The sequence below is a fragment of the Zonotrichia albicollis genome, chromosome 20 (genome assembly GCF_047830755.1).
Source record: "Zonotrichia albicollis isolate bZonAlb1 chromosome 20, bZonAlb1.hap1, whole genome shotgun sequence".
In the NCBI taxonomy this organism is placed as follows: Eukaryota; Metazoa; Chordata; class Aves; order Passeriformes; family Passerellidae; genus Zonotrichia; species Zonotrichia albicollis.
The window spans coordinates 4,284,181-4,310,218 of NC_133838.1; positions in this window are offsets into that span (position 1 = coordinate 4,284,181).

Below are 26,038 nucleotides of genomic sequence, written 5' to 3' on the forward strand. Positions count from 1 at the left end.
TCACATTCTTCTCTTAGTTTATTAAAATTTCATTTATTTATTTATTTATTTAATTTTTTTATCCTAAAAAATATATACAATTAAAAATATGTCATCAAATTTTAAAGATACAATCAAAATACTTTAATTCATAACTACATCTAAAGATCAGAACATATGTACAGCTGTAACTATGAAGCCTAACACATTAATCCTATTCTTCAAACACTCTCCATACAGGTGGCAGCTTCTTCCTGAGCTTGGAGGACAGAGAGCTCTTCTGGATGGGAGGCGAGGACTTTGTGGGTGAGGGAACATCTGAATTGTCCTGAGAAAACTTCTCGGTAAGACTGTAACCAGTCAGATCTGCAAAGTGGAGACACAAAGTTAAACAGAGGCCTCCATGCAAATGTAAAGCAGCCAAAGCTCCCTATTTAATGGGACACATTTCCTGGAAATGTCTAAACAGCTGCACAGGGAAACATGCTCCTGCTGGCAGACACTGAGGCAGGCCAGGGCACAACCCTGAGCCACTTGCCCAGAGCTGGCACAGGCACAGCCTGGCCTCTGGGCTGCCCTGGGACAGCAGGGAGCCCCGAGTCCTGTGCTCTACAGGAATGGCTCAGCTGCACATGCACCCTCCTGCTCCTCTGCCTGCCCCACAGCTCAGCAGCCCCACAGCTCCAGGGGCACTGGCAGCAGCACAGCTCATTGTAGGGGCACATGCAGGGCACAGCTGTTCCCTGGCAATGTGCACAGCCTCTCTGGGCTGCCACAAGACCCTTCCTCCCAGCAGAGATTGGCCCAGCTCCCCCCTCACCTCTGTGTGAGGCTGAGCCCTGACTGCCCTTCACCTTGTCCTCCATCTGGAGCTGCTTCAGGTCCCCCATGCCATGAGTAGGAAGGGCAATGGAGAGAGTGGGAGCAGATGCACACCCTTCCTTAGGATTTAGTCATTTTTGGAACGGCTCAAAAGGCAAATTCAGAGATGTCCGACTCAGCGCTTCCTCAGCTTCCTGGGGAACATCTTGCCTTCACCAGCCCAACAGTTTGGAGAGGTTTTGCTGTACATGTGGAGGCTTGCTGGCAGCACATTTCTTCAGCTGGGTGCCCATCACCTTGAAGAGGGCAGAGGCGAGCTTGGTTGCCACGGTGCGGACGTTGGCGCTCCGCACAGGCAGCGCCTTGTTCCCCAGGAAGGACCAGAGCACGGGCAGGGCGTCGCGCTGGATGACTTCAGGGCTCCTGGCATGAACCCCCTGCACAAGCACTGCCGGGACAGAGACACAGCTCCTTACCCACCAGCCTCACTGCAAACAAGGATCTACCTCTGCTTTTGCTTCTTGCAAGCCTCTCTGGCCAAGATCAGCAAAATAGCACCCACAGCCCCTTGGTCCAGAAAAGGGCAAAGCAGCTGAGCATCCTGGAAACAGAACCACCAACCCCGCAGGACTAATTGCTCCAACCACCACCTTGTCCCTGTGGCAGACTTCCTACCTTTACTAAATTATTTCACAATCTCTTTCTGTATGAACAATGAATGAAATGTCCAACTGCCTTTTATTTCCATTAAGAAGTTGTCTAAACCCACACTTGAAGATTTGGAAATGCACCATAGCAAGGAAATTGAGAGATTTCTAATAAAAGGGACGATTCAATTTTTCTAACTTTGATGTCAAGTGCCAAATGTCTAATCTGGCTCTTCCCTTTGCTCAGCGGCACACAGCAAAGGGCAGGATTAGAACACACCTCAAAACTCCAGCCCACCAGAGATGGCTGCTGCGTGACAGTTGGATGAGAAACATCAGTGACCAGCTGGTGTCTTTGGCAGAATGCTTTTGGGGCTTCCAACAAAGAGCTGTTTCAAACCTCAGGGTGTCTTAGGGAATTACCCAGACCCCATTGCTGTGGCATTTGAGCATCTCCACATTTTAATGCCACTTCCCCTCCCAATGGTAATGGCATTTTTTCTTATAATGTCCACTGAAATAGGGGCATAGAGAAAGAAAAATGCTACACAGGGGACTGAAATGTAACCAAAACACGAGTGTTTTCTCAAATTGTCTCTGGAATCTCTCTGCTCATTTTCTGAACTGAACTGTATCAAACACAGACAAAAAGTTACTACCAACAGGCTTCTTGCATGGCAGATTTGGCTGAGAGATCAAAACCTGAAATGCTCTGGAGACCGTTCTTATTTTCTGATCAGACAAAATGTTATCTAGCAGCCATTTACAATTCTGTGGTGAAAGAGACTTCATTTTCTCTATGCTGTTAATCCACCAGCAGTCATCAACATTGAAAGAGCTCCTGCAAGTACCCAAAACCAATTCTGCTAAGCAGGAAAGGGTTATGGTACCCATTTTAAAATGGGAATTCATTTGAGTTTAAATGCAATTAAAGACATCAGTGACTACTGAATGTGAGGAACAGCTGTCTGTTCCTATTAAATCTCAGAGAGAACATCTGCTTTTTCTAAAGTAGTCCTAATTTATGGATAATTCCTTTATTTGAAAAAGAGATCAAAAGAACTGTTAAACTAAATTCCCTATTGCTGGAGATCTACTTTATTCAAATGCTCTTTAAAGGGCCTTTGACAGTCCCAATCTCTGAACATGCCCTTTTGAGATTCCTAATGAAGACACAAAGTGTATTAAACCTTGCATTGAAAGATGTTGGCATAATTACAGTGGATTTAGCCCCAGTTAAAGCAAGGCTATCAATCATCTTCTCTACTATATATGGAGATTATCCTTTTTCCATTCCTTTGCTATTGCTGCCATAGCAAGCTCCTCTGAGGAATCAATTATCAGCTGCATTTGTAGCATTTTGGACAGCGCTGACACAGGCAGACACAGTTTGCACACCCTGAAAGGCTCAGTCCAAGGCCACTGTGACAGCATAGGCAGGGAGCCTCAGCACTCTGCTTCTGTCCTGAGCCCCAGAGGCTGCCTTGCACTAAACCCGTGCCTCTGATACCTCTGTTGAGTTTTGGCCTAAGCTGTGACCCCCGCACAGGATCTGCACGGTTCAGCCTCAAAACTTTCCAAGAGAAAAACAAGAATTCTGTGAGGACAAAACAAACCAATGCCCTGAAACAGAATTGGCCACCATTTCCCCTCAAAGATCACAGATGTCCCTTGAGCTTCTGAGAAAGGAGCCAGCTGGGGCATTTTTAGCCCCTCCCTTTGCTGGAGGTGGTTCTGAGATGCCCCACTGAGAGCTCAGCCCCAGGCCGAGCGCTGCCCCCATCTCAGATGCTGCCCAGCTCTGCAGCAGCCAGGGAAAACCTGCCAAACCCACCTGCCTTGGCCATGGGGCAGCAGGGACAAGCTCAGCACCTCCTGGTTTGGAGGAGCTGCTCTGCTGTCTGCTCACAGGCATTCCCTGTAAATACTCCCTGGGAAGAGCTCTTGGCTCAGAAGGGGAGGCCATACCTGTGATACACCCGGTAACATCCAGCAGGGCTTGGCCACTCAGGTGATTCCACTGGTAGCTGAACTCTTTGAGCAGTGACACTTTATCTACAAGGGAAACACATGTTTCTGCTCACTTTTCTCAGGTCACAGGAGAAAGGACAGTGGGGAGGGAAAGGGCAGGGCCAACCCCATTTTATAAAATCAAGTACATTTGTGCGCATATTTGAATCCTTTTCTTCTTTCCTTCCAGCCTGCTTGGCAGGGTTTTAAATTCCAAAAGAAAAGCTCTCCTTTCACATTTGTAAATCCAAACTTGTCTGCTGTAGCAGGAGCTGTGTTAAAACATTACACATCAGGGACCTCAGGAGTTCAGTCACATGGAAGCAGTGAAAAGGTTCTGCATTCCAGAGCAAAAAGGAAGAGCCCCATACTTGGGACACAGAAAGACGCTGAGTCAGGCAGTTCCTGAGTTCACAGAGCAGCTGGGGAGGAGAAAGTGGAAACTCCTCTTGAAGACCTGCCTCTTCAACACTCATTTTTTCAGGCATATTCCCCCAGTGCAGCATTCTCAGAGCTGACATAAATCTGTGTGGCAAAGGAATTTAGAGCAGCCCTTGCCTATGTAGTTAATTGCTGTGGCCATTTTGCCCCATGCAAAACAACATGTGGAACAAGGCATCATTGACAGCTGGGTTTACACCTGTTTGTTCTAAAGAAATGAACTTGGTGAATCATAAGTTCCACTTTGAAAATAGAAGACAAAGAGAAAAGTGAAAAATAGGCAGCTAATGCCTCTAATGTAGAGCCTTGCAGGTGGGCTGCCCTGCAGAAGCTCTGATGGGTGACTGTCCCTTCATGCCAACAGCAAAGCTGTTCATTTGGGAAGTCAGACGGGGCCCAAGCAAACTCCAAACCCCCTTTGCCTCTGAAGTGTAGCAGAGCTGTAGTCCAGGACTTGCTCTTCAGACAAGCAGCACAGAGCCAAGGGCTCGTGGGACTGTTGGGAAATGCTGATCCCATTCCAGCCTGTTGGGGATGGTGCATAAGGGCTGCACCTGCACAGCCCCTGGTGGGTGTCAGCTGGAGCGTTCCACAGACAAGAGCAGCTGTCAAGGCACTCAGCGCTCTCTTGTGCAGGAGAGACAGAGACGAAGTTGAGGAGAGTCCCTGCCAGGGCTCAGCCTTACCCAAATGAGCAATGGATTCTTCCAGTGCTTTCACAGCTGCCCCACGAACCCTGGGATCCTTTGAGTTCAGGTTCTTTGTTATTCCTTCCACCAAAACAACGATCACCGGGCTCAAGGCATCTTTCAGGGCTCCTGTGATTTCAGCCAGCACGTCCAGCGCCCTCTGCTTCACTTTCTTGTGGCTGTCAGATATTCTCAGGACAAAATAATCAAAAATCTGTAAAGAGAACAAGCAATGTGAAAGCTGGATTCAAATGTCCTTGTTTGAAGAGTGGATGTAGCAGTCAGCAATGTCAAAGATGAAAGTGATCCTTTCTGTCAGGTCAGCCCTCGCTTGCACAATTTCACTGTTTTCCTGTGGGCCACTCACTGCAATGGTGGCACAACCTCATGCTGGTTGAAAGATTTTCTTCTGTTTTCTGGAGGTTTGGCTGGGGACAGAATAGTTCCTATGGTATTTCTCTCCATCTATAAATCATTAAATCAATTCCATTTACTAATGCTAAAGACAACCTTTGCTTTCAATGCAAGCAGATGTTTACAATGCCCAGTTTTCCATACAGTTGCCTCAAGTGCTGAGGGCAGTTATGATTTTGCCAAAATTATAGCTGGAGGAGATCTAAGTTTTCTTTTGTTTGACTCAGAGCCAGTGTCTGGAGAAGTGCAGGGCTCTGATCAACTCTTCCAGGATCCAGAGCATTTCTCTAAGTAACAGGTGGACTTCTGAAATGAAATGTGCTGTTCAGCTCTCATTAGAGCAGGTTCAGTCCCTTGACAGCCACATTATCAGGCACCTTTCCCTGGAAAACGGGAAAAAGCAGCTACTGGAAGGAAAAGGCAGAGATGAGTCCTTAGTTCTTTTCCTCCTTTTCCAAAGAGAAAAAAAGACCCCCAAAAAGGGTGAGCACTGTCTTTACTAAGAGGAATAGGAACAAGGATGGAAATGAGTAGCCAGAGCTGTGCCTGCGTAAGACAAGATGGAGTATATAGAATTGTTGTTTTTGAAAAAACAACTGGGTCTAAACCAACCCAGCCTGATACTTCTCTTCCCTATGCAAATCCATTTTTGGTCTAGAGAACAATTGCCATGCTTTCAGGAGCTGGATTCCCTTCACTTAACCCAACTGGCAGTAGGAGAGAGCAGCAGTTACACCAGCAGAAAATTCTGCCATCATCTGATGAACAGCAATAGGCACCTGCCAGACAAATACAGCTGGACTGAAATAACTTGTCCTGAAGCCTGGACCTGAATTAAATTTGTCTGGGTAAGAAGGACCAGCGTGTCCCAAACAGCCAGGACAGAGTGCCAAGACACACTGAATTAACTTTACTGCTACAGGCTTAGGAAAGGAACTAAAGGAAAGGAGCAGTGAAGATACCCTACATACCTGGGTAATGTTAGTGGAGATGAGCTGGGGGCTGGTTTTGCACAGGTCTCGGAGGAGTTCCACTCCTTCCATCCTTGTCTGAAACCCCTTGGCTTCCAGGAGATGGTAAAGCTTCTGGAGCAGCTCCGTTTCATCCACAGCTGGAGGTGACGTGACCTGGGCTTTTGCATGGTGTAGGAGGTGTACATCAGAGGGAGATTTCACCCTGGAAAATAAAACCAAATGAGGACCTGGTGGTGATAATTATCGTAGCATGGCATCCCCATAGTGGAAATAATTAGCATTGACTCCATGATTCCAGTAGGCTGATCAATCACTTTATTATACTATACTATACTATACTATACTATACTATACTATACTATACTATACTGAAACTCATCGCCCTTACAGACAGTCTGATACAGACAGACCAGATTGGTCAATTGAATCCAAAACACCATCACCAATGGCCAGTTAAGAAATGACCCTTTGGTAAACAAGTCGCCATGACACATTCCACATGTTCACAACAACAGGTGCAGCAAGTGAAGATAAGAATTATTTCTCACTCTTTTCTCTGATCTTCTCACAGCCTTCCCCAGGACAATGCCTGGGAGAGTTGTGCCTGCTGCTCTCTATGGACAGAGCTGCAGCCACAGACAATACCTTCAGTTAATTGTGAGCAAAACATCTTGGGCAGCTTTCCTAATTATGTGATTTCAAGCAGGAAAATCATGAGGCTCTGAAGAACAACGTGGACCTCATGGCAATCATTACTGGAGACAATCTGCCAGTGACATTCTCACCAGTGCTCACTCAGGAAAACCAAGGATGAGATGCATCTGATCTTACTTCATATGGCTTCCAGGGCACACAAGTCACATTGCTTTGTGGAGAAAGAGAGACACTATTTCCAAGTTTAAATGCCTCCTCATATGGGATGTGTGTGTCTTAGAATAAGGAAACTCATCACTCTGGAGAAGTGTCTCTACAACCAGGCATGACAATCTGGAAAAGTAGCTCAGATGCATTCTGAACAGATAAACAGGGCCATATTTGAAAGATTAAGAAAATCAGTAACAGAAATACAAACAAAAGCCAGACATCCCAGAACTACGCTCACATTTCATTTGCTTCCCTAGAGACCAGATGCACAGCTTAACAACCCCACTGAGAACAATTCTCCTGATCAACCTGTCTCTTCCATGAGCACAGGAAGATGCTAGCTGTGCTACTGAGGCATGTGGTCACTTTCCTGCCACTGCTGAGCAGGACAGAGCTAAATAAATCCCCTCTGCTATCAGAGGAGAACAGGTACAAGTGGTTCTGCAGCTACCAGGAAGAGACAGCAAGGAGCAATTCCTGTTTTAAATGCTGGTTGCAGCACAGAAATAAACGAAACATGCTGTCCATCAAGCAAATTACATGAAGTACAGGAATATCAAGACAAAAAGTCCACATTCAGACACCTGTTGACTGAAGTTGTTCAGGGATTGTCTTGCTCTTTGCTACTCAAACTTGGTACTGTATGAGGGTAAGAAAGCATGATTTAGCCAGGCCAAAGCACATGGATGAGAACTGCATCTTTGTGGAATGGCATCTTTCTTCCAGACTGAGATTTCTCATCACAACACCCATCTGAAGAAGACTCCACTCAGATGAAAAAAAGCCCTGGTTGAATTTACTTGTCCCAAGTCAGGCAGCAGAGACTTGACCCTCTCACAACCTCCACAACACTGCCCTTGCCACTGCACTGGATTGTCTGAGCTGCATCCAATGGGTGTCTTTTTGTCTCTCAATTTTTGTAGAAAGCCCTCCAGAGAAGTTGTGGTCAGCACAATGCAGAAGTAGACATTTTTTATCCTAGAGCATTTGTAGGGAAAGGAAACCATCTGTGGCGTTGGTCATCTCTGCCAGAAATATTTTCCTGAGCAAGAGACATGTAAAGCTTGTTACGTGCTTTGTCACATCTGACAAAAGTGCTCAGTACCGTTTGCTAGCAGACAATGTGGCCTGGGGCTCCTTTGAGCCATCGTTCCTCTCCTTCACCGGCTCCTTGACAGATGGGCCTTCAGCCTTCTGGTTTTCCATCCCCTACAAAGACATAGAGAAACCCAATCAATCTTAAGAATATAAAACAGGAAATTCCCAGTTTAAAATACAAGTTAGAACCAGGATCACTGCTACCAAGGCTTAGGGAAACATTTCCTAACTTACAGATGGAAACAGACCAGAGATTCAGTGATGCCAACTCTTTGTTTTCAACAGCCCAAGGCAGATTATGGATGCTACCAGTCAGAGCAGCAATCTAAAATCCCAAATTCCTTAGTCTTGAGCATAAGTGGGAGTAATGCAAACTGGCAGGCAATGAGTGTTCATGAAGGAAGCAGCAGAAAAAACTGGACTCTTTGGGGGTTGGCCCATTGTGTTGGAAGTTGATTTGGTTCAACACTCACTCTCCCTGTGCCTGCACAAAGGCAGGCTCCCTTCTGTAAGGTCGATTAAAAAAATAAAATCCTCCCCATCAAACAAACAAAGGATTTTCCAGTGGATGCTGCTGAATTCACCAAGCTTCTTCCAGCTCCACAGGGCTGGACAGCAGGGCAGTATTCCCAAAAGACAGACAGTAATTGTAGTAACTAGGATTGACCTGGACATCTTTTGTAAATGTGGAAATTTTCTTGGCACTACTACTTCCAGTGTCCTTTGCAAAGACTCTGTTATCTTCAGAAGCACAATTCTCACTTAATTGCTTTACAGGGGGCAGAGTAGGGAGAGCATGGTGGGGGCCTATGCTTAAATGTAAACCCATTTTCTCCTCTTTCCCTTTCCTCTTTGTGACCGATATTGAAAACATTCAAAACCCCACCTTTTCCCTAATAATATCAGTTCCTTTGTGGTCTGCAGATGAACAGGCTGAGGATTAACAGCTCATTCCCAGGAGCAAAATGATTCAGCAGAAGAGGAATGAGCTAAAGACAGATTGGGTATGTTTGATCTCATATTAGCAGTGGCAATACTTGCACAAGGGAGACATTTCTCCTGCCAAGCACTTACTTTCTTCTTAATTCTTGTCAGAATATCTTCCAGGTCACGGGGGGGAAGAGATTGTTTCAGAAGCATTTTAAATTGTTGATGACTGAGCAACATCTTCACCATCTCCTGTCCATAATGCCTAAGGAAGGCAGGAAGGAAACAAAACAAAAGTAAAACACAGGAAAAGTGTTAACAGAAGAGGCTGATGCCTTAAACTCATCAGGTGCAATCCCTGCATGAGAAGGCATTACCTACTCAGCAAAGAGGGAGATTTACCTCACTTGACACTGCACAGTGAAGTACAGAGCTGAACACAAGAGGCAAGAGGAGAATGTGGGGCAACAGAAAAATATAATTTCACTCTGAAACTGAGGGTGTGCTTCTGTGGCATCAAAGGATCCCAGTGACCAAGCAAAACACACCTGCTTTGTTGTCAGAGCCTGTTAGCAGTGTCTTGCTGCCATTGCACAATAATTTGCCTTTCTTTAACTGGCAGGGAAGCCAGGACAAAACACCTCATGCGATTATTTTATACTATGTGTATGCACAGAGACAGCTAGTTGCTCTGGTGTTCTTGGCAGCTATTAATGGCAATTTCATCATCAAGGAAGGGGATTTTAGTGGTTTGGGTTGATTTTGCCACTAGGAAACCACAGTTTTCTTCAAGAAGAAATGTGGAGCTCACTGAGCCATAGATAACAGCATTCTAGAAATCTTCAGAACAGGTTTAGAAGGTCGGAAAAGATTGGCTAAAGACCCCTGACATATTTCTAGGATAGTCTGAAGTTAATGAGAAATGCATGTTTGGGATCCTTCAGTGATGAACATTAGCCAACACTTTGCCTTTCTGTTGTGCACCTAAGGCAAATCAAAACTGTTGGACTGGCTGATCTGAGCTCTTTTGATCTCAGTAAAGAATCCTTCAAGCCACAGGAAAAAGTTGGCTATGTTCCTTTTTGCTGGCCAACCTAAGGTTTCCCAGTACAGCCATTTGCCCAGGCAACCCAGACCAAGCAGTGGTCACAGTGCCAAGCCTGACAGAGCTCAAGAAGAGTTTGGACAATGCTCTCAAGCACATGGAGTGACTCTTAGGGTCACTGCACATGGCCAGGAGCTGGACTCGATGATTCTGATGGGTCCCTTCCAAGTTAGCATATTCCATGATTTTATGACCCTTATTCACAACGTGAGGTAAGTTCACATTCCCTTTAGTTTCCACTCTTGTGTTGTTTCACCTTTATAGCCAGACACAAAACGGTTTTCCTGTTTTGGGAGGTGAAATGAAGATCATTACCTTGTGTCCTTGTGACAGTCCTGAGCAAGCTTCCCTGCCACGTGTGGCAGCCTCTCAGCCCTGGGTGTGCCTGCGAGCTTGGTGACTCCAATTCTCTCCATCAGGGACAGGAGCAGTTGGGCTGCACACTCGCGCACCGGGGCGTGGCGGCTGCTGGGGAGGAGAGAGCAAACCCTGGGCACAGGGACAAGGAGCAGCAGCAGCGCCGGCCTTGGCCAGAGCTGCTCCCTGCCCTTGCTGGGGGAAGGAGCCTGGGCTCTCCCTGCCCCTTCAGACACCTGCAGAAGGTTCTGGCCTCAGCTAAACACCAAGTTAGCACTGTACACAAGGCCTGCCTGCATGGAAGAGGGAGGAATTCAGTCTCCCTGCACTGTCTGATACTCAATTTCTTTCACAGTATTTACTCGGAGAAAGATTAAAGAAATAGATGACATGAATAATTTAGAAATTAGAGACAATTGATGCTGATCCATCAGAGAGCACCCAGTACACAGAGCTGCAGCAGGATTGAGGCTCTTTCCACCCATTTATCCCCAAATCTGCAGACCTTTGGAAAACAACAAATGCAGGGAAAACATATTGTGGGCCATGAAGTTGCAGAATATCCAGCAATGCAGCCTTGTTTCTTCTGTGGGGCTTGGCAATGGATCCATCTGAATGTTTTACCCTATTGCAAAGCTGAGGAAAGGGTGGCAGGCAGTTTAGCCAGGCTGTCCTGTTCTAGAGAGTGTCTCTTGGGAACTATCAGGGCCAGCACCAACATTTAAGGCAGCATTTGCTCCAACTGTCCCATGGCAGTCAGCCTGTGAAGGTGCCTGCAAAGTGATTCATCATCTCAAGGCTAACATGAAACATCAGTTTGAAGAGAAAGCAGAGCTCTGAGGCCAGGACAGTCATACAAGACTCCTTTGGCAGGAGCTGCACCTGCAGTGCAGGCTGTGCCACACCCAGCAGATTGTCCCCCATGTGCTCCACACTCCAGCAAGGACACTCCTCATTTTTCAAGTTAATGACATCATGAGGAGACATGGTTTTCCCAGGGCCTCTGTGGTTAGCACTGTGAAATACCAAACACTGCTCACAGCTGCAATTGCAATTGTCCCTCTTCCCACAAAAGCACAAGGCTCTATCCATGGCCTTTGCAGGCACTTTCACTTCCCCATCAGTCACCACATCTAGGAAACTCTGACAGACTGGGAGAACTCCAGGAAGCAGCAGGAAGCTGAGTCAGAGGAGCTTTAGTTTGGATATCAGGAAAAAGGGGTTTTCACCCAGAGGGTGGTTGGGCACTGGAACAGGCTCCCCAGGGCAGTGGTCACAGCACCAAGCCTGACAGGGCTGAAGGAGCATTTGGACAAGAATCTCAGGCACTTGGTGTGACCCTTGGGCTGTTCTGGGCAAGGCCAGGAGCTGGACTCGATGGTCCTGATGGGCCCCTTCCAACTCCCCATATTCTACACTTCTCTGATTCTGAGAACTAATGGGCTGCAGGAGGGCAGAAATAGGTGACAAGAGGAAAGAAGTGAGGTTGGTTGGAGAATCAAGTCACTGAGTCCACAGAAGATGCAGGATACAGGACCCTTCCCTCCCAGCATTCCCATTCTCTCTCTCATCCCTTCTCGCTCCCACACACACAAAGGTGAAGAATATCACTAAAAGAAAAGAACCTACTTGACTCCCATGTCCATGAGAGCAGTCATTGCTCGTGCAGGAGTCACATGCTCCACCATGATCCCCAGGGTCTGACTGGCTGCTTTCTGAACAAATTCTGGCGAGCTGGACACCATCTGGAGAAGGACCCGAGCAACCTCATCCACCTCAGCATCCATGTCCTTCTTCAAGGTCATAAAGAGCTCTCCCAGAGTGACAACGGCAGAGTAGGACACCTTGGACCGGAGGTTGGTCACCTGGGGAAGTCATGACGGGAAACATAAGAATCACCTTGAAAAGAAAACCAGTTGGCTTCAACAGAAGTCCCAGGAAATGACCACACATCCCACTGTTTCCAGAGGAACATAAAAGAACAAGAAGAGCAGGAGAGCACAAGCACAGAAAGGCACTTACTCTGGCACCAATTTCTGGCCTCAGACCTGCTCACTGCAGGCCTAAAATAAGAATTTCATTGGGTGCTTAACCCTTCTAAAATGTCCACAGCTTTGATTTTAGGCCATTTTACTAGAAAATTAAATTAAGAGCTGCTTTCAAATAATAAATGCACAAGTCATAAAGACAAAAGAATCATGTGCTCCTGTTCAAAAAAGCAACACCAGCAGTTGAAGCACTCAGCCAGGAAACAGAAAACACAGGTTCAGTTCTGCAGAATAATTTACAGTGTTGAATTACAACTTGGGCAGAGACTGGGACTCTGGCAAACAACATCATTAGTGTCTCAGTTTCTGCATTTGCACATTGCATTATAAGGGCACCACACTCAAAGATGAGTGTCAGATACCCGACCTGCCAGTAAATACAGCTGCATGTACCCACAGATCCTACAGATAGCTGATAGACATTGCAAATATCAGGTCTAAAACTAGAAATGAAGGCAGACCCTGAGCACACCTGGAGATGAGCAAGCACATACCTACTCTACACACCATGTATGAAGTATGGGGGCAATTCAGAACAATGTTCTCACCTCGCTGGTAACTGCCAAGCAAACCTCACGAAGTCGACAAAGCAGGACCTCTGAATGGGACCCAGCCAGGTGTTGGATGGTGAAAAGTCCCTTCTCCTTCAGCTCCCTGAAAGGCAGAAGATTGATTTTTCTCTCCACCAAGGCAGCACCCTCTGAAATGACCAGGCTGGCAGCTCAGTTGAACAATGGGAGGTGCTTTTTATGGATTGCTTAATGAAATTGTGGAACGCGTTGCCCCAGGATGTGTTGGCTGTCAAAAGCATACACAAACCCAAGAGGCAAAGAGAGGGGTTTCAGAGTGGCCATTTCAGAAGACAGTCTTTCTGAAATCTCTGGCACATGAGGCCCCTCTGTCACTGCTTCCAAGAAGCTGTGAGACCGGGCCGTGCTGCTGTTTGTTGTCACCTCCCTGTACCTGTCCCTGAGACACAGTGCCACCGGGCTGTTATTGGGGCATTTTCCTTCTTTGTCAGCCCCAGCAGGCATTCAGAGGGAGAGTCTGCACTGCCACTCTGGAGCTGAGTTTCCACTCTACAATCTAGGCCTCTCTGTCACCCCCTCCACTCCACATCACACATTCCCCAAAAAAGCCAGCAGGATGTCCTAGGAGATTCCACCCCTGGGCAACAGCTGTGGAAACTCTGGCTTTTCCCAAAAACCCCTACCTAAAACAACCCCCACAACAGCAACAGGATATTTAAAAGGTGCAAACAACTCTGTCTCTGAGCACTTGCTTTGTGCAGGCCATCAGCCACAGGAAGGTCTGTGAGGCATCAGGGCTCCAGCCCAGGGCTGGTGACCAATCCCATGGGCAACCTGAGTGTCATCCGGACCCCCCACACCTGCAGAAGCTCTCTGCACCTCACAAGACACCAAAGAGAAATGGGGAAGAGAAAGCAGAAGAGAAAGGGCAAAGCAAAGGTGACTGCACAAGGAGATGCATCGTGGCAGATTTTTCATGCTTATCCCAGTGGGAATGGATTCCTTGCCCCTGTGTGAATGAAGCATCCAGCAGAGAGTGACCAAAAAGCCATCAAAAAGAAAACCAATATCAGCTAACATTTGTACAGTTATCACCTCTGGCTGTGTATAATTTTGGGACACATGGTGAGTATTGGCAAAACATCTCAGGTCCATATGAAGCAGTGAGTAGGAAGAAGTTGAATTCCAAAAGTGCAAAATACCTAGAGGATTTCCTTTCTTCTTCCTTCTCTTCTGCCATTGAGCCCTTCAGGAGTAATGGCAGGCTGAGGAACTTGAAAGCACAGCTCAGTCCATTTCTCAGAAAAAGGAGTTCCCTGGAACTGCTTCTGGAACTGCCATGCAGGAGGTCATGGGGAGACCCTGTCACCTGCCATTGCTGTCCGCAGTGGGAGCAGAGAGGATCCTACTCAGTCCCACTGGGCCGGTGGCCCAAGGCACCCAAATCTCTACACTCAAAACTTCTGCCATCCTGCTTCTGCCTGATTTGCCTTCTGCCTGATTTGCCTTTAGCCAGCAAATCAACTCCTTCCAGAGCTTTCTCTCTTCCCTCAAGGTTTCCTTTGCAGCTCCATGGAGCAGCAGGCAAAGCAAGGAAACAGCACAGAGCTGCTGCAGCTGCAGCACTGCTGCAGAGAAAGGCCAAGAAAAGGCTGCTCTCCAATCTTCATCCTCTCTCTACTCTGGAGTGGTTTCACCAGTGCCCTTTGGCCCTCTGGGCTCTCGGGGCTCCGAGGCACAAGCAAGACACGCTTCTGACCGACCTTAACACTGAGAGGTCACAGAGGGAACGGGGCCTTTCTTACCAGTCATCGCTGCCCAGAAAGGAGAGTGCCTCCTGCAAGGACTGCTGAGGGTCTGCAGAGGCTCTGTCCTTCTGCCCACGCCCACGGAGTGGCTCCTCTCGGCGCCTGGCCCCAGGGGCCGTCTGCGAGGTCACTGTGAGGAGAGGGTTGGCCATGGGCGCTGCAGCCCCGGGCAAGGCCCCGCCATGGAGCGGCCTCAGCCCCATCTCCCAGCCAGGGCTCCGTGTGGCACAAACTGGCACTGGCTCAGAGGCTTCCCTGCTCTCTGGCTCCTGGGGCTTCTTGCTTGCTCCCAGCCGCCCCCAGCCAGGCCCAGCTCCAGGCTGAAGCTGACAATTGCCTCGCAGCGCCAGCTCCCCAGTGCCACAGGTGCCACAGCCAGCGGCAGTTCCTGTGGCCACAGAGCTCCCGCTCCCTGCGAGGCAGCGCTGACCAGCAGCACTGGCTGCCCACGAGGGAACCCCTCAGGTGCCCCTCTTGTCTCAGCGCCCTGATTGCCCCCAGCCTGAGGACAGGGGCACTCTGCAGCTCCCTGGGGAGAGCCCTGCAGCTGCCTGGAGACAGCACCAAGCCAAGAGTGAACAACCCAGCCCTGCTGGGCCCGGTTCAATCCCCACGGAGCAGCTGCCAGGGAACAGCCACACCTGACCCTTCCCACCTGAGAGCGCCTCTGTTCCCATTGACTGCAAATATTCTAGACAGAGGCAGCTGAGTGCACACACATTTTAGCCTGCTATTGGGAAGGAGTACTTTATGGATTTTGCTCTTTCCAAGCATCATGAACTTTTTTCAGAGGTACACACTGCCTGTATTTCAAGGATGCTGAGGTGAAATTTATTTGCCATCTAATGGACATGTTTGTAAACTCAGCAGTTTCTAAGCTTTCTCTTGTGTAAAAATGCAATTTTTCAGACTAGACAGTTGATAAAAAAGCCTTCCAAATGTACTCTGAGGATAAAAATATGCAAATACAGATCCACGTTGTTGGCAGATGCACTCTCTTGTTAATCAGTTGACCTGGGCTTGCCTTAATTGAATTTTTTTGTAAGGAAAAAAATTTTACAAGGTATGAGAAAAATCTGGTGATAAATGCATTCCTTATGAAACCCATTTGTCATCAAAAGCACTGTCAATCAAAAATTTCATGTTGTGCACTCAAAAGCTCATTTTCTAACGTGTAGATTAAAACATTTGACATGTTTATAAGGATGGAGTATAAATATTGCACAGAATCTAGATGAACTGCTCTGGACTCTCTAGGGTTTTTGTGCTACCTTGCATGTTCTCACAAAGTATGGAGGAATGACAACTTCAAAAATATTCAGAGGGGAGCTAATCTGGATGTCACTGAGGTACCTCAGCCACTGACACCAGTGATGTAGACACACACATCTAGATTCACTGTGAATGGAGAGCCACGTCAGGCTATGTCCTGGGGTGACGTTATGATGCTTGTATATCCCCATTCATCTGTTCTGTGCCTTTAAGACCGGCTCTGAAGAGTGGAAGTTTTGTTTGGGTTTCTCTTATCAGGGACACAGAGGAAAGCGGTACATAAGGCTGTTTTTTTCACTTCCAGCTTCAGCTTGCTGCTTTTGCTTGCTCTCTTTTTCTGCTCTTGCTTCTACTCTGCTTTCTGCCTCTGCTTATTAGCTAGTTCTAGCTAAACAGTCCACATTGCTTCCTGGACTGTTTCTCCTCTCCTGTTCCTGTGACCATCTCGAACCTGCTTCGGACTGGGACCCGGGAACACCGAAGGTTCGGCTGCAGCAGCTGGCCCAGCGCCGGAGGGACTGAGAACAGAGCAACCACCCCCCCTGAAAGAGACTTTCTGATTTTGCCATCTTTCTCAGAGCGGTGTCATCGGGTATTGTTCATTTTGTGTGCTGGGGGGTGCGGGGCCAGTCAAATAAAGAGGTTCTTTCCACCTCTCTCCGAGGAATTTTTTCCCGAACCGGTTGGGGGGAGGGGCCGTGTGGGTTTCGCTTTCTGGAGGGGCCCTCCTTTGCAGATTCTTTAACAAATTTGCCCTAAACCAGTACAGGCTAGTTCTGGTCAATTCTGAACATGGAAGTAGCATCACTAGAGAAGAGCATTCAAGTATCACTCCTAGCTCCCTTCTTCTTATCTCACCCTACTTGGGATCACAGCACAGGCAAGGGCTACCCACAAAGGAGGGACAAGAGCCACTAGGGACTCTCTGCTGTCCATTTGCTGCAGGCAGCAAACAGCCTGGGAGGAGCAGGCAGCCCCTCCTGGCTGCCATCTGCTGCACAGGGGTGCTGTATTTGCTGGCTGACACAGGAGGCACTGCTTGTTCCCTCTTGGCACTGCAGGCTGTGGGGTGGCTGCAGTGAGGAGCCATTGGGCACTTCTGGAAGCAGCAGCAGCACGACTGCACCAAGCCACTGACTGCCCTGCAGAGACAGCCCTTGCTGGAGAGCAGAACAGCTGGCTGCAGAACTGGACAGCAGCACCAGCACAGGGCCCAGATGGTGAGCGAACAACTGATCGTGGTGGTTCTCATAGGAGCACAGTGAGCACAGCAGCAGACTGCCCTGCAGCTCATCCCTGCAGTCACAGCTGCCTCCTGGCACCAGTGCTGTAGTTTGGACTCTTAGGATGGGCAAAAGCCAGAGCTTAGGCCTTTACCACGACTTTATTCAGTTCAACTTTCCAATGGATCTCTAAGAACCAACTGCTCCAGTACGTCCAAGCTGGAGTAACTCAAAAGTAGATTTGCTGTTCATTCTCAGGACAGACTATGGAGCCAAGATCCCAGCAGTGCTGGCTGAGGCAGGAGGCAGTTTGTGCTCCTTGTGCAAGGAAAAACCCAAGTGGGAAAAGCTGCCATGGAGCAGGCTTACCTGAGGAGCTGCATGGGAAGCTGCCATCCCCATGGATGATGGGTGAATTGGGCAGTAAGGGCACGTTGTCCTGCTTCCTCAAGACCTTCTCCTTCAAGGCACTACCAGGGTGTTTTCTATGCCCTCTAGAAGCTGTGCCATCAATAGGTGGTAGGCTGACGGCTGCAGGGACCAAAGAGGAGCTTGTAAGGGGAGAGTGCTGGACAGGGTGACAATGGAAAGGATCAGAAAACTTGCTGGAGCTGGGTAACATCTGCTTGTTACCCCAAAGAACTTCAAGTATAACAATGCAATACCACTTTATATCAAGTATAACACTAACATGGGACAATGATCACAGAATCTTAGAAGAGTTTGGGTAGGAAGGCACCCTTAAACATCATCTAGTCCAACCCCTGTGAGAAGGGACATCTTCATCCTGATCAGGTTCCTCAGAGCCCCATGTAAGCTGGCCTTGAACACCTTCAAGGATGGACCAACAACAGTTTCTCTGGGAAAACCTTCCAGCTTTTCATCCCCTTCATTATAAAAAAAATTCTCCCTTATGTCTAATCTAAATCTACCTTATTCTAGCTTAAAACCAAATTGCAGTGATGCTTCCCCTAAGAAACAAGGAAACCCAGCATTGCTTTGCCTTTGTTCTCCTGTTCCAGAGGCTGGCGGGGCAGTTGCCAAAGGAAAGTGCAGATAACCCTGCATGCTGCCCTTGGGCTGAGTGCTGCCTCCTCAGGGCCCCGCTGCCGCCCTCGGGCAGCGCTCACAGCCCTGCAGGCAGAGCCCCTCAGCCGGGATCCACTCAGGATCCACAACTTCTGCTGCTGCTCCTGGGGCTGCAACAGAAGCCCTGGCTGGGGCTTCAGCACAGCCCTACAGTGCCAGCTCCTCAGCAGGGAGTGGCAGAAGGATCTCTGGTGTTTTCATTACAAGGAGCTGAATTTTGTTTCTTCCAGGCTGCAGCCTGGTTGAAAAGCATTCTTTTGGACTCCCCTTCCCTGGAGGCTGCTCTCCAGGAGAGAGTCTGAAGCCCCAGTGTACTTTGCAAGACAGAATTTTCTTCTCTGAAAGACTTTAGAGGTGAAGGAGGGAAGCTGATATTCTGTTACTGACTCAGTGAGGCCGTGGGCAAGACACTTCATGCCTCTGTATTTTTCTTTGGGAAACAGAATTAAATCCTGCAGAAAGGATCGTATGTGGCCCGAAGTTTAGAGTCTGACTAGCTGAGGGCGAAAGGCCGACGCCCCTCTGCAATTCCTGGCCAGCACCCTTCGGAGCCTGATGGCCTCGGGCTGTGCTGGCTGCGGACTGGCGTACCTCGCTGGTATATGAGAGGAACGGAACTGACCATTTCCCGGGGGTTAAACATCGGTTTATTGACGGTGATGCCGCATCCAAACACCGGGAAACCATCCGGGAAAAAGTTTTTTTCATAGGGGGTGCAAACAGGATTATAAAGCAAGGGGGTGGGTACAGACAGAGCCAATCAGGAAAGGTGAGGGGATGAACTTCACAGAACTGACACTCCATGGAGACCAATAATCAAAAGGTAAAGGAGGTGTCCTGGGGCCCCAGCCAACCACCATCTCTAGAGAGGAGAAGGTTCTCGAAACCTGGGAGGAGGAAGGGAGTGATTGACTGGACAGGGAGGAAACAACTTTCACTTATAAGGGAAACCAAGGGGAGAAGCAATTACATATCGGCAACTATGAATAGCAGTTGCTATAGCAACTTAGCTGACAGGCTAGCAGTGGCGGGAAGAACTGGGGGAACGAAACCATTTTACACATAATAGGGGAGAACAATACATAAATTGGGGGAATAACACAAGAAACTTAGCAACACACTACCACATCTCCCCGTTTTTTACCAAATAAAAATTAAAATGAAGAGAAAAGTCCAAATTAAGCTTAGAATGCAGGAACTCGCAGCTGGTCATGACGAGTGTCTTTGTCTTCTGAACATTGCAAGGGACAGTGGCACTCGGCGCAGTCAGTTTCCTCCGGACTAGCTTGCAAATTAGGAGGATGAAAATCAAAAGTGAGTTGGGGAAATGTACTAAAAGACAAAAGGTGAACAGTTAAACGCAAAATACTTAAACAGATGGTTCTGCCCCAAATAATAAATCCAGTTCGGGAGAAGAAGAAGAAATGGGGGAAGGAGGTTGGGATTAATAAACCAGAGGTAGTTCAGTGACGAGAGGGGTAGGAGCAGCAGTCTCAGCATTGGGGAGGAAGTAAACATCTGAGGAAACTGATGGTGTTTGGGAGGGTTTTCTCCGTCACCGCGAGCACGCCTGAACTTGTGACTCAGCTTCCTTCTGCATCCTCTGCTTCGGGATGAGGTGCTTGACTCATTTGGATGGTCTTTTTCCTCTGTCTTCTTCCTATCTTGCTTCCGCCTCCATTCCATGTAGTCTTGGCGCATGGGACACTGAGGCATCCAATGCCCCACCTTGCCACAGAGATGGCAGGGATGGGTTGCTGATGTCCTCCTGCCGGACTCAGAAGTAGAAGGACCGGCCACGGGGGAAGCTTCAGCCTCTATGAAGTCTTGCTCGGGGCATTCAGCAAAATGCACAGATGTTCTCTTAGGCCTTGGGGCCAGGGAGACTTGACGCACTACGACATCTATCATGGCTTCTACTGTGGGCTTAGGACTTCGAGGGAGAGTTTTTATAGCCTTGCGGCAGTCAGCGTTGGCATTGCTATAAGCCATCTGCTCAAGCATTTTTTCCCTGTCATCCTCTCCGAACGCTTGCGCTTCCACATATCTGTATAGACGTTCGATAAATTCCATGTATGGCTCTTGCGCTCCTTGCAAAACCTCAGCATCTTCCCATTGGGAGGTAACTACCTCTAACTTAAAGAAGGCCCGCTCAGCTGCCCGGGCCGTCTCTACTAGCTGGGATGGGAATAAGGCTTTAGCTTGATTTGCCCCTTCAGCCCACTGTCCTTCACCCAAAAGATGTTCTTGGGTAATTAACTGACCATCTGCGTCATGGGACAGTGTAAGGTTCCCCCAAAAACTTGGGAGTACTTCCACTATTTCCCTCCTCCATTCCCTCACCCAGACTCTAAATTCCATGGGTCTGAGCAGGCTAGAGAAGAGGGACCTTAAATCCGTCGGTACCAAATCTCCCTGAGCAAGGGTATTGTGTAGCAAACCCCGGAAGAATTCTGACTCCCGGGAGTAATCTTTCTGAGCTTTGCATAGCTCCTTTATTTGGACCTGTGCTAAAGGCACCCACTGTGCCCGTGCATTTCTTCTTTCTCTTATATGATATGTTACCGGGGCGGCTTCTAATATGGGAGCTTGCTCCAGTTTTCGGCTTTCCCCCCCCCCCTCCTCTGAACACAAAGCGTGAGAGCTGGGGGGGGTGGCGTGGGAACCGAAACTGAAGGAGGTTGAGACGGGGTTTGGAGCTGACGTAAGGCAAGGGAGTGGGCGCGGCAAAGTACCCTTGTCCGCCCCCCGGACGGCGTTCGGAGGCGGAGGGAAAAACGAAAACGGAGCGGGGGGGAAGGGAGTGGGGGGCTGAACCGGGGGAGGGGTTTGAGGAGGAGCTGAAGGTGGGGCGGAGTGCTGAGGAGTGAGCGGGACGGAGGGAGGGTATGAGAGAGGAGTAACTGAGCAAGGAGTGTGGTCAGGGTGAAGGAAGGGGTTGGTGCTTGGGAGGAACGGGTTAGCGGAAGAAGAAAGAGCTCTGGCGGCAGAGACCGCGTGGTCCCCGCCATCTTGGACAGTAAAGGGGCTACTTTGTAGAATTTCATTACTAAGCGGAACAAACTTAGGGGTTGAAACTGGGGACTTGGGAACTGGGGTAGAAGGGGAGGATGGAGGAACTTGGGCAGGGCTCCTCAGACGGGGAGGCTCAGCAGGTCGAGAGGGAGCAGGGGCAGAATGGTTTCCCTGCTTTTTGTTGGCCTTTAAAATCCCTTTCGAGGGCTCCTGCCTGTGTGAAGAGGGTGAGGGCTGGGGGGTAAGGATGCGGGAACTGGGAGAACTAGGGAACAAACTAGAAGAAGAAAGATCCTTTCTTGAACTCCCGGCTGGGCGCAGCGAAGTTAATACTTTGCTTGCCCAGTATGCCACGTTAGACAACCGGGGTTCCCCAGCGTTAACCTGTTGGTCTAATTTGGCCACAACGGCTGCCCAAAAGCGCGGCTCTTTCGCAACCTCTGGGGAAACTTCAGGGAAATGTAAAAATACCCATCTAATCAACACTATCAACTCTTTCTTGGGGGCAGTAAAACCTCTTCCAAGTAACAAACCCTTAACTACAAAAAAAACTCCTTTTTGGGTTTTGCTCTGACCCACACCCATGATCGTGGGGGGTGTAGCGACCCCACCACGGCAAACCGCGCGGAAAAACCGCCCTGCGCTGAAAGAGCCCGCCGCAACCAGTCAGCGCCGCGCCGAGAGCCCCGCTGCTGGGCCTGGCGTCACCGTGCCGGGGCACCGCGAGCGCGAAAGGCGGCAGACGGCAGTCCCCCTCGTAGAGCTCCCAGGGAAAATTAAAAGGGCAGGGGAGGAACCGAGTCCGGGGTTCACCTAATCAAAGAGCGTTGCAAACGAAAAGTTCAGGCGGATTAGTCCACTGACACCGGAGGAAGTCTGACGGCTAGTAGATTTAAAGTCCAGTCCGCGGGGTACGGTAAAGCCCCCGCGTGGGCGCCATCTGCAGAAAGGATCGTATGTGGCCCGAAGTTTAGAGTCTGACTAGCTGAGGGCGAAAGGCCGACGCCCCTCTGCAATTCCTGGCCAGCACCCTTCGGAGCCTGATGGCCTCGGGCTGTGCTGGCTGCGGACTGGCGTACCTCGCTGGTATATGAGAGGAACGGAACTGACCATTTCCCGGGGGTTAAACATCGGTTTATTGACGGTGATGCCGCATCCAAACACCGGGAAACCATCCGGGAAAAAGTTTTTTTCATAGGGGGTGCAAACAGGATTATAAAGCAAGGGGGTGGGTACAGACAGAGCCAATCAGGAAAGGTGAGGGGATGAACTTCACAGAACTGACACTCCATGGAGACCAATAATCAAAAGGTAAAGGAGGTGTCCTGGGGCCCCAGCCAACCACCATCTCTAGAGAGGAGAAGGTTCTCGAAACCTGGGAGGAGGAAGGGAGTGATTGACTGGACAGGGAGGAAACAACTTTCACTTATAAGGGAAACCAAGGGGAGAAGCAATTACATATCGGCAACTATGAATAGCAGTTGCTATAGCAACTTAGCTGACAGGCTAGCAGTGGCGGGAAGAACTGGGGGAACGAAACCATTTTACACATAATAGGGGAGAACAATACATAAATTGGGGGAATAACACAAGAAACTTAGCAACACACTACCACAAAATCCCAAGCAAGCTTCCACTCAGATGCAAGCTGAACAGCTCCCCAGTCTGACTGCAAAACTGTGCAAAGGGCAAGCAAGTGGTCAAAAAGGACCACCACAAGTGTAGCCACTACTTACTTGCTTCAGCTGCATGCCCACGCTTGACTGTCTCAGGAATAGGTGGCAATGATGTTTTCCTTTGTCTCCTTTTCTTCATCTCTCTCTCCAAAAGCTCTGCGTCCTTCCGCCCCAAGTTCTTTTGAGCCAACATGCACAAAGCAGCACGGATCTGGGTGCAATGGAAATACATCATAGACTGTAAGCAGAAATACACAAACCACACACAACATCTCATCAGGAGCACAGAGTCCACAGAGTGCCCTAGGCTTCAATGCAGCTCCATCCACATTCCAACAGTTTCACAGGAATGTCTCCTGTCCTCACCTTGGCAATTACACACAGTGAGGTGGAACACTTTAGTGCCACAACCTTACACTGCTGCAACTGCAATCAATGTCAGGAAGCCCTGCTTGAAGCATGAAAGTCATAGGACTGCTCCAAGGCAGAGGAAGAGCTGACATGGCTAGGGAGCAGGCAGTTCAGTTCCTACAGGCCATGGCAGGAGAATAAAAACCATGTGCAATACCCAGCAAGGAGGGCTAATGAGCTGTTGCTTAACACTCATGGCCAGGAATTGCATCTGTTTCTCACTTCCTGGCTTCTGAAGGACTCAGCTCTGAAGGACTCTGAAGGACTTGGTCTCTGAGATCAGGAGACCAAAAGGAGGAGTCATGTGAAAACAAGTTTCAGAAGCATTGATGTTCATGAGCAGAAAACTTGAGAATGAGAGGGCTGTGAGATACAGCCACAAAGGTAACCAGGAAAAATCAACCTCTCCCATTTTCTTTTGCAGCCTTGCTTGCACCCAACATTAGAATCTTTGCCTCTCTGCTTCCAAGGATGCACTTTGCCCACATTCACTGATGTGTAGCTTGCTCTGTCATTTAGAACTTCTCTAAAACAGCCTTTGCACATAAAGAATGCTTCTGACATGACCTTAGCACCATCTCCAAACCAAGAATCTTGGCACCACTGGAAATAGCCAAGCTGTGGGATCTCAGGATTTGAGTCCTGGGATGCAAGGCCCCCGAGACCACCCTTGGGGGGCCCGGGAGTCCTGGAATGTTGCCAGAAGTGTCTGGTGGCAGGACTTTGACCCTACACGGGAGACGACACCTTTATGAAGATAAGAGGGCCTCACCGGGGTGAAGGGTGAAAAGATTAGCTAATTAGAGGGTAAGAAACAGGGTTTAGGATTTATGTACAGGGGGGTTTAGAGGAGCAAGATGGAGGAATTGGGGTGTGTCCTGCCCTCCTTCTTCTTCCTCCTCTCCTCCATCTTCTTTGGCCACGGTGGCACCTTTGGATTGGTTATTACTAAGAGTACACCGAGTTATAAGAATAGATGGTATTGGGGAAAAATGATAAATATTGTATACGTAACTAGGGGTATAAAGATACGTGGCGGTCCGTGGGACGGCACAGTGTGCCCATGGCTGACTGCTGAGCGGATCTTTGTTAGGCTGAAAGAACATTTTTTAGATAAACAATTAATAAACATAAAACCAGAAAGAACAACTGAAGCCTCTTCTCGTCCTTCGATACGCGGGCTGCCCAAGGCCACCCCCGGGCTTTTCAGGCCCCTCAAACAGCCGAGATAAACCGGACACCAAGCAATGGTTCTGTAGCTGTCCAATGTATTCCCAAGGGAATCCCCATTCCCCAAGAGTGGAAGATGATGATTTTCAGTGACATTTTGGGCCAAGCACTAAACAGCCACTGGAAAGGAAGTTCACTCATGCCTGTCCTTATCCCTTACCTTTCCAAAGGCATCCCTCAGCTCTTTGTCCCTCGTAGGACCAGGACTGGTGGGATGATCTGTCTCCTTGGCCTGGCTCAGTGGGAGGCCTGGAAATGGAAGCAAAGGTTCCTGTATACCTCTGACAGACTTCAAGTCCCCAAAAACACAATGCTGGGCAACAGGCAAGACAGGTTCCAGAGTGCAGAGCTCTCAAGACACAGAGATTGGGATTGAGAGCAGCAAGGTACAATGCCTAGACCCTCTCCCAAGGGATGGGCTACTGGCAGCAGACATGACTTGACTCTGTTGGCCAGCAGACTGAAACCTGCTGCTTGATGAAGGCCTCAGCCCCTGCATGCTGGAGAGCCTCTGTGTGTGATAGAGAAGGGCAGAGATGATGATTGCTCTTGACAGAGATTCTTATCTGCCCTTATTATGCTGATTGTAGTAAACATCATCTTTCCAGTTCCTGAAAGAAGCCCCAGGTTCTAATACCTGGATGCATTTAGACCAACATTGTCTTCTCTTTGTTGGAATATTTCAGAGGACATTCAAAGAAAATCTGAGCATTGCAGGAGTGCAGGAGTGTTACCCAAGTGTGAACTGTGTTCTTGACACTAGATATTTCATTTTCCCCAAGGATTTTCATTCTAAACTGTATGAGATTGGGCCACTTTCAGGCCAGGCTAACTAAAGGCTGATTTTCTAGTTGCAATTCTATACAACAGCTTCACAGAGGATAAATTAAGTGGCAATGCAGTAGAAAAAAAGCAATGTCTTAAATCAGGATTTTTTGCCCCTGCAGAATGGTCAGCATAATAATAAAAAAGGAGACTTAGATAGCAACTCTGTGAAAGGAGGGCCTTGGAAGGTAAAAGAATTTGGGATGTTGGCAGGGAAACTACAGATCCCAAGGTAACCTCCTTGGGACCACTGCTGTCAGTCAGGCCAGCAAAATGGACATACAAAATGTAACAGAGGCAGAGATGCAATCTAAAGCATCTGAAGCTCCATATTTCACGGGACACATTTCCTGGAAATGTCTATAAAGCTGCACAGGGAAACATGCTCCTGGCTGGCAGACACTGAGGCAGGCCAGGGCAAAACCCTGAGCCACTTGCCCAGAGGTGGCACAGGCACAGCCTGGCCTCTGGGCTGCCCTGGGACAGCAGGGAGCCCCGAGCCCTGTGCTCCCCAGGAATGGCTCAGCTGCACATGCACCCTCCTGCTCCTCTGCCTGCCCCACAGCTCAGCAGCCCCACAGCTC